We start from the raw sequence: 13,672 nt of genomic DNA, 5'->3' as shown, positions 1-13,672 counted from the left end.
GTGCCATTGTCTGACTGGGAATTCAAAGAATATATGGGGGTTACGTGCACCCACAATTTTTGCTACTGCTATACAGTGCCATTGTCTCACTGGGAATTCAAAGAATATATTGGGGTTAAGTGCACCCACAATTTTTGCTACTGGTATATAGTGCCATTGTCTGACTGGGAATTCAAAGAATATATGGGGGTTACGTGCACCCACAATTTTTGCTACTGCTATACAGTGCCATTGTCTCACTGGGAATTCAAAGAATATATTGGGGTTAAGTGCACCCACAATTTTTGCTACTGGTATATAGTGCCATTGTCTGACTGGGAATTCAAAGAATATATGGGGGTTACGTGCACCCACAATTTTTGCTACTGCTATACAGTGCCATTGTCTCACTGGGAATTCAAAGAATATATTGGGGTTATGTGCACCCACAATTTTTGCTACTGGTATATAGTGCCATTGTCTGACTGGGAATTCAAAGAATATATTGGGGTTACAAATACCCTCATTTCTTGCTACTGCCATATAGTGCCAGTTTCTGACTGGTAATTCAAAGAATATATTGGGGTTACGTGCACCCACAATTTTTGCTACTGGTATATAGTGCCATTGTCTGACTGGGAATTCAAAGAATATATTGGGGTTACGTGCACCAACAATTTTTGCTACTGGTATATAGTGCCATTGTCTGACTGGGAATTCAAAGAATATATGGGGGTTACGTGCACCCACAATTTTTGCTACTGCTATACAGTGCCATTGTCTCACTGGGAATTCAAAGAATATATTGGGGTTATGTGCACCCACAATTTTTGCTACTGGTATATAGTGCCATTGTCTGACTGGGAATTCAAAGAATATATGGGGGTTACGTGCACCCACAATTTTTGCTACTGCTATACAGTGCCATTGTCTCACTGGGAATTCAAAGAATATATTGGGGTTATGTGCACCCACAATTTTTGCTACTGGTATATAGTGCCATTGTCTGACTGGGAATTCAAAGAATATATTGGGGTTACAAATACCCTCATTTCTTGCTACTGCCATATAGTGCCAGTTTCTGACTGGTAATTCAAAGAATATATTGGGGTTACGTGCACCCACAATTTTTGCTACTGGTATATAGTGCCATTGTCTGACTGGGAATTCAAAGAATATATTGGGGTTACGTGCACCCACAATTTCTGCTACTGGTATATAGTGCCATTGCCTGACTGGGAATTCAAAGAATATATGGGGGTTACGTGCACCCACAATTTTTGCTACTGCTATACAGTGCCATTGTCTCACTGGGAATTCAAAGAATATATTGGGGTTATGTGCACCCACAATTTTTGCTACTGGTATATAGTGCCATTGTCTGACTGGGAATTCAAAGAATATATGGGGGTTACGTGCACCCACAATTTTTGCTACTGCTATACAGTGCCATTGTCTCACTGGGAATTCAAAGAATATATTGGGGTTATGTGCACCCACAATTTTTGCTACTGGTATATAGTGCCATTGTCTGACTGGGAATTCAAAGAATATATTGGGGTTACAAATACCCTCATTTCTTGCTACTGCCATATAGTGCCAGTTTGTGACTGGTAATTCAAAGAATATATTGGGGTTACGTGCACCCACAATTTTTGCTACTGCTATACAGTGCCATTGTCTCACTGGGAATTCAAAGAATATATTGGGGTTAAGTGCACCCACAATTTTTGCTACTGGTATATAGTGCCATTGTCTGACTGGGAATTCAAAGAATATATGGGGGTTACGTGCACCCACAATTTTTGCTACTGCTATACAGTGCCATTGTCTCACTGGGAATTCAAAGAATATATTGGGGTTATGTGCACCCACAATTTTTGCTACTGCTATATAGTGCCAGTTTGTGACTGGTAATTCAAAGAATATATTGGGGTTACGTGCACCCACAATTTTTGCTACTGCTATACAGTGCCATTGTCTCACTGGGAATTCAAAGAATATATTGGGGTTAAGTGCACCCACAATTTTTGCTATTGGTATATAGTGCCATTGTCTGACTGGGAATTCAAAGAATATATGGGGGTTACGTGCACCCACAATTTTTGCTACTGCTATACAGTGCCATTGTCTCACTGGGAATTCAAAGAATATATTGGGGTTAAGTGCACCCACAATTTTTGCTACTGGTATATAGTGCCATTGTCTGACTGGGAATTCAAAGAATATATGGGGGTTACGTGCACCCACAATTTTTGCTACTGCTATACAGTGCCATTGTCTCACTGGGAATTCAAAGAATATATTGGGGTTATGTGCACCCACAATTTTTGCTACTGGTATATAGTGCCATTGTCTGACTGGGAATTCAAAGAATATATGGGGGTTACGTGCACCCACAATTTTTGCTACTGCTATACAGTGCCATTGTCTCACTGGGAATTCAAAGAATATATTGGGGTTATGTGCACCCACAATTTTTGCTACTGCTATATAGTGCCAGTTTCTGACTGGTAATTCAAAGAATATATTGGGGTTACGTGCACCCACAATTTTTGCTACTGCTATACAGTGCCATTGTCTCACTGGGAATTCAAAGAATATATTGGGGTTAAGTGCACCCACAATTTTTGCTACTGGTATATAGTGCCATTGTCTGACTGGGAATTCAAAGAATATATGGGGGTTACGTGCACCCACAATTTTTGCTACTGCTATACAGTGCCATTGTCTCACTGGGAATTCAAAGAATATATTGGGGTTATGTGCACCCACAATTTTTGCTACTGGTATATAGTGCCATTGTCTGACTGGGAATTCAAAGAATATATGGGGGTTTCGTGCACCCACAATTTTTGCTACTGCTATACAGTGCCATTGTCTCACTGGGAATTCAAAGAATATATTGGGGTTATGTGCACCCACAATTTTTGCTACTGCTATATAGTGCCAGTTTTTGACTGGTAATTCAAAGAATATATTGGGGTTACGTGCACCCACAATTTTTGCTACTGGTATATAGTGCCATTGTCTGACTGGGAATTCAAAGAATATATGGGGGTTACGTGCACCCACAATTTTTGCTACTGCTATACAGTGCCATTGTCTCACTGGGAATTCAAAGAATATATTGGGGTTATGTGCACCAACAATTTTTGCTACTGGTATATAGTGCCATTGTCTGACTGGGAATTCAAAGAATATATGGGGGTTACGTGCACCCACAATTTTTGCTACTGCTATACAGTGCCATTGTCTGACTGGGAATTCAAAGAATATATTGGGGTTACAAATACCCTCATTTCTTGCTACTGGTATATAGTGCCATTGTCTGACTGGGAATTCAAAGAATATATGGGGGTTACGTGCACCCACAATTTTTGCTACTGGTATATAGTGCCATTGTCTCACTGGGAATTCAAAGAATATATTGGGGTTATGTGCACCCACAATTTTTGCTACTGGTATATAGAGCCATTGTCTGACTGGGAATTCAAAGAATATATTGGGGTTACAAATACCCTCATTTCTTGCTACTGCCATATAGTGCCAGTTTCTGACTGGTAATTCAAAGAATATATTGGGGTTATGTGCACCCACAATTTTTGTTACTGGTAGATAGTGTCATTGTCTCACTGGGAATTCCACAAATAATTTGGGGATTCATTCACCCTACATCTCAGGCTCTTGCCATATTCACCCAGGTTGTCAGTGCTGCACCAGCTCGTTCCCAGACAGCTCGGCCCGAAAAACACGTTACCTATATAGAGGATTTGGACAATGAAGACAACATGTTCTAAATCTAATGTCTGCACCTTCTCCAGAATTAAAATAAAGGCAGCGTTTAACTTTCAAATAGCACTGCACAAAGGAAGAGCTTATCAGCTTGTCTCATGACATGCTACTGAAAAGTGTCATTTGTGTATCTTAATGTAAATATAGTTGTATAAGCTTTTTGGGTTTTAGGCACTGCCAAGTTATTTATTACCACCCGCTCCCTTATAATGATGATGACGCCAAAGTCACTGTGGGTGTTCAGAGCTCACAGCTTTGGTTGACATTTGTCTTGCTCTCTGTCGGTACCAGCTGTCTTTTTGGATACCGTAAAGTTATGTTGACTTTATTAACAGCTATAGAAGCTTTAGCCAGGTTGTGACGGTGTGTAACCCTAACAACACTAAGTGGGATACACATTAATAGTCAGTCTATGTACGCTAAACGTATCACTGAAGTAATTTTTTTTCCCTCTCCCCTAATATAAGAAAGGAACAGACATTAGACCTAGACCGGGGTTTGAGGCTTGTAAAAATCCAGTATTATTTGTTCTTCATGATGTGAAATATGTGTTGAAAAGCAACCCAAGATGAAGTCAGCCATGTGTGCCAGTGTGTTACTTGGCATGCCTTTGCTGGCCCCAACTGTAAGGGTCACTCTCCATTTCCTCCATTTTCCACTCCCCTTCACAGCATTTGTGGTGAAGCAATGGGATGCACTGAAGTGCACCCTCTAGCCTCGTGTGGGACAGGGACATCAGATGCCACTCCAACCCCCTCGTCTTCCTCCGCCAGCCAACAGTGCGAAGATGAGAGGAGTGTGCTCTGAATGTTTTCTGCCTAGCAGAGGCTAGTTCTCACTTACAAAAATGGCCCCACTTTGACCTGTATATCAGGCACAATGGTGTAGGTTTCAAAGAAACATGGCACCAACAAGTTGGAAAACGTGGGCCATGCGTGGACTGTGTTTGAGTCTGGCAAGCTCCAGATCTGCTACCAGGTTCCAGCCATTATCACAGGCGCAAAAATGCCAGGCCCCAGGTGTAGCAGGGAAAAAAAAATGCCATCTCAGCCAGGATGGCATCCCTGACCTCGGAGGCACTGTGCTGTCTGTCCCCCAAGCTGATCAGTTTCAGCACGGCCTGCTGACATCTCCCCACGCCAGTGTTACAGTGTTTGCCGCTAGTAGCTGGGGTGGAGGTTGCAGCATCGTAGGGTTTCAGTCTACTCCTGCCATGAATTTTGGCCTGGGAAAGGAGATAGGCCACCCCAGTTTGTACCCGGGGACCAGACTCCACCACATTCACCCTGCCTGTCATTAAAGATAAGCACTGCAGCATCCCTGACCACAGGCGCTTGTCCATGTGTCGGTGGTCAAGTGGACCTTGCAGCAAAGCGCAGAGCTCTGGGCCCGACTGATGTTATGGGACACATGCAGGCGCAAGGCAGGGACAGCACACCAAGAGAAGTAGTAACGGCTAGGCCCAGCATAGGGAGGTGCCCCAGCTGCCATCTGCTGACGGAAGGCCTGGGTCTCCAGAAGCATAAACAAACACCAACATCTCCAGGGCCAGCAGTTTATCGATGAGGCTGTTAAAGGCTTGGGCATGGGGGTGGGTTGTGTTGTACTTCTGCCTGCAATGAAAAGCTTGGGAAATGTGGAGTGGCTGGGAAGAGGCGCATGATGGTGCAGGCCAAAAGGGCGCATGAGGGTGAACTCCCCAATGTGTCAGAGATAGGTGTGTAGGTGTCCTTGCATCATATACTTGCAACATATTTGGCTTTGGAAGTTAATTTTGTGCCAAAAAGTGGTTAAGACAGCGATCCCTCAGCTACTCCCGTTACACTGTCTAGTGAAGTTACCATCTGTGGAAGTGGACCACCACTTGTAAGATCCCAAAGGAAGCAGGCAAGAGATGTGCAGTGCAGAAAAAAAGATGAGAAAATAAGTGTAGGCTGTAGAGCACAGAGGGATCGGAGAGGACAGAGCTGGTGTCGGCCAAGTATTCCCACAACATGCGCCTATACTTGTCCCTCCTGGTGACACTAGGCCCCTGAGTGGCAGTAATTTGTCCAGGGGGGCCATTAACGTGTTCCAGACCTAGGAATAAGTCTTCCAACAGGGTAGAGTTTTGCATGCCTTTGCTTCTACCCACTGTTTTTGCTGCTTAGCTTCCCTCCACATCTACACTGCTTTCACCCCTAAACATCACCCCAGTTTATGCCTTTGCTTCTACCCTGTTTTTTTTGTTGAATTAGCTTCCCTCCACATCTACACTGCTTTCACCCCTAAACATCACCCCAGTTTATGCCTTTGCTTCTACCCTGTTTTTTTTTGTTGAATTAGCTTCCCTTCACATCTACACTGCTTTAGCCCCTAAACATCACCCCAGTTTATGCCTTTGCTTCTACCCTGTTTTTTTTGTTGAATTAGCTTCCCTCCACATCTACACTGCTTTAGCCCCTAAACATCACTCCAGTTTATGCCTTTGCTTCTACCCTGTTTTTTTTTGTTGAATTAGCTTCCCTCCACATCTACACTGCTTTAGCCCCTAAACATCACCCCAGTTTATGCCTTTGCTTCTACCCAGGTTTTTTGTTGATTTAGCTTCCCTCTACATCTACACTGCTTTAGCCCCTAGACATCACCCCTGTCCATGTGGGGTCGGTGGCCTCGTCATCCACCAACTCCTCTTCCAATTGCGCACTGGCCCCTTACTGCAAACCGCACATGACCACAGCTTGCCCTGATGGCAACTGTGTCTCATGATCCCCACTTAGGTCCAGACAAGTCGGTGGCGGGTCCAAAACCCCAAAATTGGAAGGAAATGGCGGATGCTGCAGTATTTCTAACACCTGTTCCTGGTGCTCGGGCCTGGTCTGTGTTGTACCCTGCACCCTGCTTAACGCAGCTGCCATATCCGAAGTTGTGCTGAGCGCATGCTAATGTTTCGTGTCCAGTGCAATGGATGGGATGGGATTTCACATAAGTCTGCCACCCATGGCCACTCATGGTTGAGCAACTGAGGGATTTGACTTTGACGAACCCGAGGGTTTTGGAGTTGGAACTACATCAAAGGTCTGTGCTGCTCACACACTCTGCTCAACACATGATACGTTTAGTGCCAGCAGTGTGGAGACGTCGCACAACAGCCGTTGTTCCAGCAGGTACAGGCGTTGTAGGAGTGCATAGAGGCTAGCAGCGGCAACTATAGACTTTAAAAACTATCCGCACAAGCGCCACACTTTCACCAGTAGCTCAGGAGCATTGGGGTACCTTTTTAAAATGATTAGCAGCAATGAGTTAAAAACGTGGCCCAGGCATGGAATATGTTGCAGGCTGCCAAGCTACAGAGCCGATCCCAGGTTACGGCCATTATCACACATGACAACATGCCTGGGCCCAGGTGCAGTGGCAAAAACCACATTGCCGTCTCATCGAGGATGGCATGACTCACTTTGTAGGCAGTGTGCTGTCTGGCCCCCAAGCTGATGAGCTTCAGCACGGCCCGCTGACGTCTCCCCACACCAGTGTTGCAGCGTTTCCAGCTCGTAGCTGGGGTCAATTTAACAGCGGAGGAGGGTGGTGTTTCAGCCCTCCTCCCAGGAATGTTGTGTGGGGAGACAAGTCAGGCCACCACATTTTGCGACCCGGTCCACGCCTCAACTACATTCAACCACTGTGCCAAAATTGAAAGGTAGCGTCCCTGTCCGCATGCACTTGTCCATTCGTAACTGGTCACGTGGAACTTTAGGGCTAAGCGCTGAATTTAGGGACCGCCTCATGTTTGGGGGAAAGTGCTGGTGTGGACGGCACAGTGCGGTGGCGCAGTAGACACTCTGCCCAAAAAGGGCAGAGTGTCCCCCAGCCGGGATTCCAACATCTCCTGGGCCAGATTTCTTGAGATGAGGCCGTTGAAGCCTTGGGCATGTGGGTGGGTTGCGCTGTACTTTAGCATGAAATGAAAGGCTTGGGAGATGGGGAGTTGCTGGGAAGAGGCGCATGATGGCGCGGGCAAAAGGAGAAATGGCAGGAAAAGGTGAGGATGAGGGTGAACTCCCCAAAGTGTCAGAGGCAGATGTGGAGGTGTCCTGGCTGCTGGTCTGGACTGCAGCACCAGCCCTGTCAACAGTGGGAGAGGCAGTGGCCGCCAGGCCAAACGACGATTATCCTGCGCTTGCTCTCACCCACTGAGCCCAGGGCTTGCCTTCCAAATGATGGCACCCGCAAGAGGTGGTGAGATTCCTCTCTGCAGATCTCCAACCCATCTTGGACTTGCAAATTGCACTAAATTTGTCATGTAACTGACATGTATATGACGAGTCTATCCATTGTCTGTTCGTTTTGGTGAAAGTCAGCCTGTCAGCTGACAGACAGCTGTGCTTGTCAGTGATGATGCCACCGGCTGCTTGTACCCCCAGTTTTTGCTGCTTAGCTTGCCTCCACATCCACACTGCTTTTGCCCCTACACATCACCCCTATCCATGCCTGTGCCTCTAGCCATAAGTCTGCCACCCATGGAAACTCATGGTGCAGAAAGTGAGGGAGCTGACTCTGAGGAACCCTTGGGTTTTGTAGCTGGTACTCCATCAAAGGTCTCTGCTGCTCACACACCCTGCTGAAAATACGGTATCTAGGGTTAGAGCGTGTGGTGACCTCGCACAACAGTAGGTGCTTCAGTCAGATGTAGGCCTTGCTGGAGTGTATTGCGGCTAGCTCCAGGTACTGTAGACTTGGGAAAGTGGGTGTCCAAGTGCCGCACTTTCACCCTTAGCTCAGCTAATTTGGGGTATGTTTTTAAAAATCATTGCACCACTACATTGAACACGTGGGCCAGGCATGGAACGTGTTGGAGGCTGGCAAGCTCCAGAGCCCTCCAACTAGACAAAAAAGCCTGGCCCCAGGGGCAGCGGGGATAAACAAATTGCCATCTCATCCAGGATGGCATCCCTGACCTCAGAGGCAGTGTGCTGTCCGTCTCCCAAGCTGATGAGCTTCAGCCCAGCCTGCTGACGTCTCCCCACACCAGTGTTGCAGCGTTTTCATCTCGTAGCTGGGGTCAATCTAACAGCGGAGGAGGAGGAGGGTGGTGTTTCAGCCCTCCTCCCAGGAATGTTTTGTGGGGAGACAAGTCAGGAAAATTCTTGAAACAGGGGAGAGTTTTGCATCTTTGCCCTTGCTGCCTATGGACATCCCTTTGCCTCTAGCCACCATTTTCCCTGCTTTGCTTGCCTCCACATCCACACTGCTTTTGCCCCTAGACATCACCCCAGTCCATGCCTTAGCTTGTACCCCCAGTTTTTCCTGCTTAGCTTGCCTCCACATCCACACTGCTTTTGCCCCTAGACATCACCCTAGTCCATGCCTTAGCTTGTACCCCCAGTTTTTCCTGCTTAGCTTGCCTCCACATCCACACTGCTTTTGCCCCTAGACATCACCCTAGTCCATGCCTTAGCTTGTACCCCCAGTTTTTCCTGCTTAGCTTGCCTCCACATCCACACTGCTTTTGCCCCTAGACATCACCCCAGTCCATGCCTTAGCTTGTACCCCCAGTTTTTCCTGCTTAGCTTGCCTCCACATCCACACTGCTTTTGCCCCTAGACATCACCCTAGTCCATGCCTTAGCTTGTACCCCCAGTTTTTCCTGCTTAGCTTGCCTCCACATCCACACTGCTTTTGCCCCTAGACATCACCCTAGTCCATGCCTTAGCTTGTACCCCCAGTTTTTCCTGCTTAGCTTGCCTCCACATCCACACTGCTTTTGCCCCTAGACATCACCCCAGTCCATGCCTTAGCTTGTACCCCCAGTTTTTCCTGCTTAGCTTGCCTCCACATCCACACTGCTTTTGCCCCTAGACATCATCCCTATCCATGCCTCTGCCCCTAGCCATAACTCTGCCACCCCTGGAAACTCATGGTGCAGAAACTTTGGGAGCTGACTTTGAGGAACCCTTGGGTTTTGTAGATGGAACTCCATCAAAGGTCTGTGCAGCTCACACACCCTGCTCAAGATATGGTATTGTAGGGTTTCAGCGTGTGTGAATGACGGACAACAGCCTGTGTTTGGACAGATGTAGGCCTTGCTAGAGTGTTTTTAGGCTAGCAGCGACTCCTCTGCACTTGCAAAAGTGGGCGCACAAGCGCCGCATTTTCAACAGTAGCTTCGGTACATTTGGGTATGTTTTCAAAAAACTTTGCACCACTAGGTTAGACGTGGGCCAAACATGGAACGTGTTGGAGGCTGGCAAGCTCCAGAGCCGCTACCAGGTTCCAGCCATTATCACAGGCGTAAAAATGCCAGGCCCCAGGTGTAGCAGGGAAAAAAAAATGCCATCTCAGCCAGGATGGCATCCCTGACCTCGGAGGCACTGTGCTGTCTGTCCCCCAAGCTGATGAGCTTCAGCACCGCCTGCTGACGTCTCCCCACACCAGTGTTTTAGCGTTTGCCGCTAGTAGCTGTGGTGGAGGTTGCAGCGTCGTAGGGTTTCAGTCTGCTCCTGCCATGAATTTTGGCCTGGGAGAGGAGATAGGGTATCTCAGTTTGCACCCCGGGACCAGACTCCACCACATTCACCCTGCCTGTCCTTAAAGATAAGCAGCATCCCTGACCACAGGCGCTTGTCCAAGTGTCGGTGGTCAAGTGGACCTTGCAGCAAAGCGCGGAACTAAGGGCCCACCTGATGTTGAGTGACACGTGCTGGTGCAAGGCGGGGACGCCACACCGGGAGAAGTTGAGACGGCTAGGGACGGCATAGTGAGGTGCCACAGTTGCCATCAGGTCCGGGAAGGCGGGAGTTTCAACAAGCCGGAACGCCAACCTCTCCTGGGCCAGCAGTTTAGCGATGTTGGCGTTCTAGGCTTGCGTGGGTGGGTGGTTAGCGGTGTATTTCTGCCGGCGCTCCAATGTCTGAGAGATGGTGGGTTGTTGTAAAGAAGCGCCTGATGGTGCCTTTGATGGTGCAGGAGAAGGAGATAAGACAGAAACAGGGGAGGATGAGGGAGAAGTCAACAAAGTGGCGGAGGCAGATGAAGTGATGTCCTGGCTCGTCCTCTGGAGTGCATCGCCAGCACTGTGAGCAGAGGCAGTGGCATGAACGGCGGGCGACGTTTGTCCTGCCGTTGCTGCCTGCCACTGATTCCATTGCTTGGATTCCAAATGATGGTGCATTGAAGTGGTGGACAGGTTGCTCTTCTCAGGGCCCCTACTCAATTTCAAGAGGCAAATTGTGTAGACGACACTATATCTGTCCTCGGCGCATTCCTTGAAAAAACTCTACACCTTCAAGAAACGTGCCCTCGATGGGGGAGTTTTTCTGGGCTGGGTACAAAAGGGAACATCTTCGGACATTCCGGGTCTGGCCTGGCTTCGGCAAAGCAGCTGACCTCTGCCTCTGGACATGTCTCTGCCTCTAGCTACCCTTTTTGGTGCTGCACCTGCCTCAACATCCACACTACTTTCCCAGCTTGACATCCGCCTTGTCCAGGTGGGGTCGGTGTCCTCGTCGTCCACCACCTCCTCTTCCAACTCCTGTCTCGCCTCCTCCTCCTGCACAATGCGCATGTCAACTGGCTGCCCTGACAGCAACTGCGTCTCATCGTCGTCGATGAGGGTGGGTTGCTGGTCATCCGCCACCAAATCGACCGGAGATGGAGGAGACTCTAGTGTTTGAGCATCTGGACACAGATACTCGTCTGTTAGGTCCGTGGAATCGCGAAATGGAGGGGCAGGTTGCGGTACAGTCAAAGGAAGGGAGAACAGCTCTGGGGAGCAGGGACAGTTGGGGTTATTGTTCTGGGAAGATTGGGAATTTTGGGTGGAAGGAGGACAAGACTGTTGGGTAAGAGGAGGTAGAGGCTGACTGGCTGGTGGACAATATGCTTTAAGCGTTATCCGACAGCCATTGCAAGACCTGTTCCTGGTTCTCGGGCCTACTAATCTTTGTACCATTCAGCCTAGTTAATGTGGAACTTTTGTGCAAAGCGCAGAACTTAGGGCCCGCCTGATGTTAAGGGACACACGCTGGTACAAGGCTCAACTCACCCTAAGTGCCAAAAACACTGCTGGTGCAAGGCTCTACTCATGCCAAGGGCCTCAATCTCTGCTGGTAGCTCAGCTTAAGGTCCTGTAACTTTGTTTGGAAGGGCTCATGTTAAGGGCTAGAAAAGTGAATTTTGGAAGGTCTTACCACATCACACACACACACACACACACACACACTCAAAATGACAGTTAAGGGTGAGGGCTTTTGGAATTCCCATTGCCTATTCCATTTGTGGTTGTCATGGGGAACGTGATTTAAAAGGGTGGTTGTTACTGTTTGTTGAGCTTAAATTGGGGTTTGTGTCCATCCATTTGGGGAGTAAAGAAGGTTTCCAGGTATTTTCCCACTTTGATAGAGGTTTTTTTGAATGTGGAAAGTGTGTAGTTGTTAGGCAGTGATGTTGGGGTAATAGAGGGTCTTTGGTGTGTTAGATGCCCCCAGACATGCTTCCCCTGCTGTCCCAGTGTCATTCCAGAGGTGTTGGCATCATTTCCTGGGGTGTCATAGTGGACTTGGTGACCCTCCAGACACGGATTTGGGTTTCCCCCTTAACGAGTATCTGTTCCCCATAGACTATAATGGGGTTCGAAACCCGTTCGAACACACGAACATTGAGCGGCTGTTCGAATCGAATTTCGAACCTCGAACATTTTAGTGTTCGCTCATCTCTACTAACTATAGACTTGCAATACACGTGTATTGCAGTCTATAGAGGAAGCTAGCTATGCAGATGCATAGACTAGCTTCCTCTCGTCCCAGCATCCAAGGGGTTAACCCTCCCCCCATCGGAGCTCGCTCCGATGGGGGGAGGGATTAAGGAGCATCGTGTAGCTGTAAATTACAGCTCACACAGACTCCTTAGGCAGCCAGCAGCATGCTTTATGGCCGGCCAAACCCCTAGGGTGCCATGATCACTATGGATCATGGCACCTTAAGGGTTAAACAGGGGGGGGTTGGTGCAATCACCGTCCCTGCTGCTACAGGGGAAGCCTGGCTGTCAGATACAGCCGGCCTCCCGTGGAGATCGCACGGGCTCTGCTTCTGAACCCGTGCGATCTCTATCACGTACAGGTACGTGGGAATGCGGGAACTAACCACATTCCCTGACATACAGGTACGTGATTTAGCGTTAAGGGGTTAATGTCTCTCTCCAGCTGCTCCATAGTTTAATGTTTCCTCTAGCTGCCGCAGTTTAAATTGGGGCAACTAGAAGGGGACATTAAATTGGGGCAGCTGGAGAGGGACATTAAGCTGTGGGGTTAGTTGGTGGGGGACATTAAAATGGTGCAACTGGATCCCCCCTCTATTTGCCCACAGTTTAATAAAAACAATAGAGAAATGTCCACAGCTCAAAAATAATGAATATGATGGAATCAGTATAACCCTAAAGTGCCCGAAAAGACGCCCTCCGGTTAGGGCAAAAAGCAGTCCAATAACATAACAAGAAAGTCCTCGGCACAAAGGGTGTATTCAATAAAAAATAACTTTTATTCCAAAAAAAAAAATAAAAAATGTTATAAAATAGTCACAAAAAAGCACCAGATACGAAAATGTAAGTGGGAGAAAAAACTCACAACAGATGTGTATGTGGCATTCAGATGAACTGGCCTACGCGTTTCAGGACCTCCGTCTCTTACTCATGGCGATGTACAAATGCCTGTTGCATTGCTGTGTTTTATAGTCATGCTCACAGGTGAAACAGTGAGAGACAATCAACAAAGAGAAGCTTTTCTTTATTGATTGTCTCTCACTGTTTCACCTGTAACCATGACTATAAAACACAGCAATGCAACAGTCATTTGTACACCGCAGTTTAATGCCCTCCTCCAGGTACCCTGTCCCCAGTTTAAGGTCCCCTCCAGTTGCTCCCAGTTTAA

The sequence above is a fragment of the Leptodactylus fuscus genome, chromosome 2, assembly GCF_031893055.1.
Source record: "Leptodactylus fuscus isolate aLepFus1 chromosome 2, aLepFus1.hap2, whole genome shotgun sequence".
Lineage (NCBI taxonomy): Eukaryota > Metazoa > Chordata > Amphibia > Anura > Leptodactylidae > Leptodactylus > Leptodactylus fuscus.
This window is presented reverse-complemented; position numbering follows the sequence as displayed.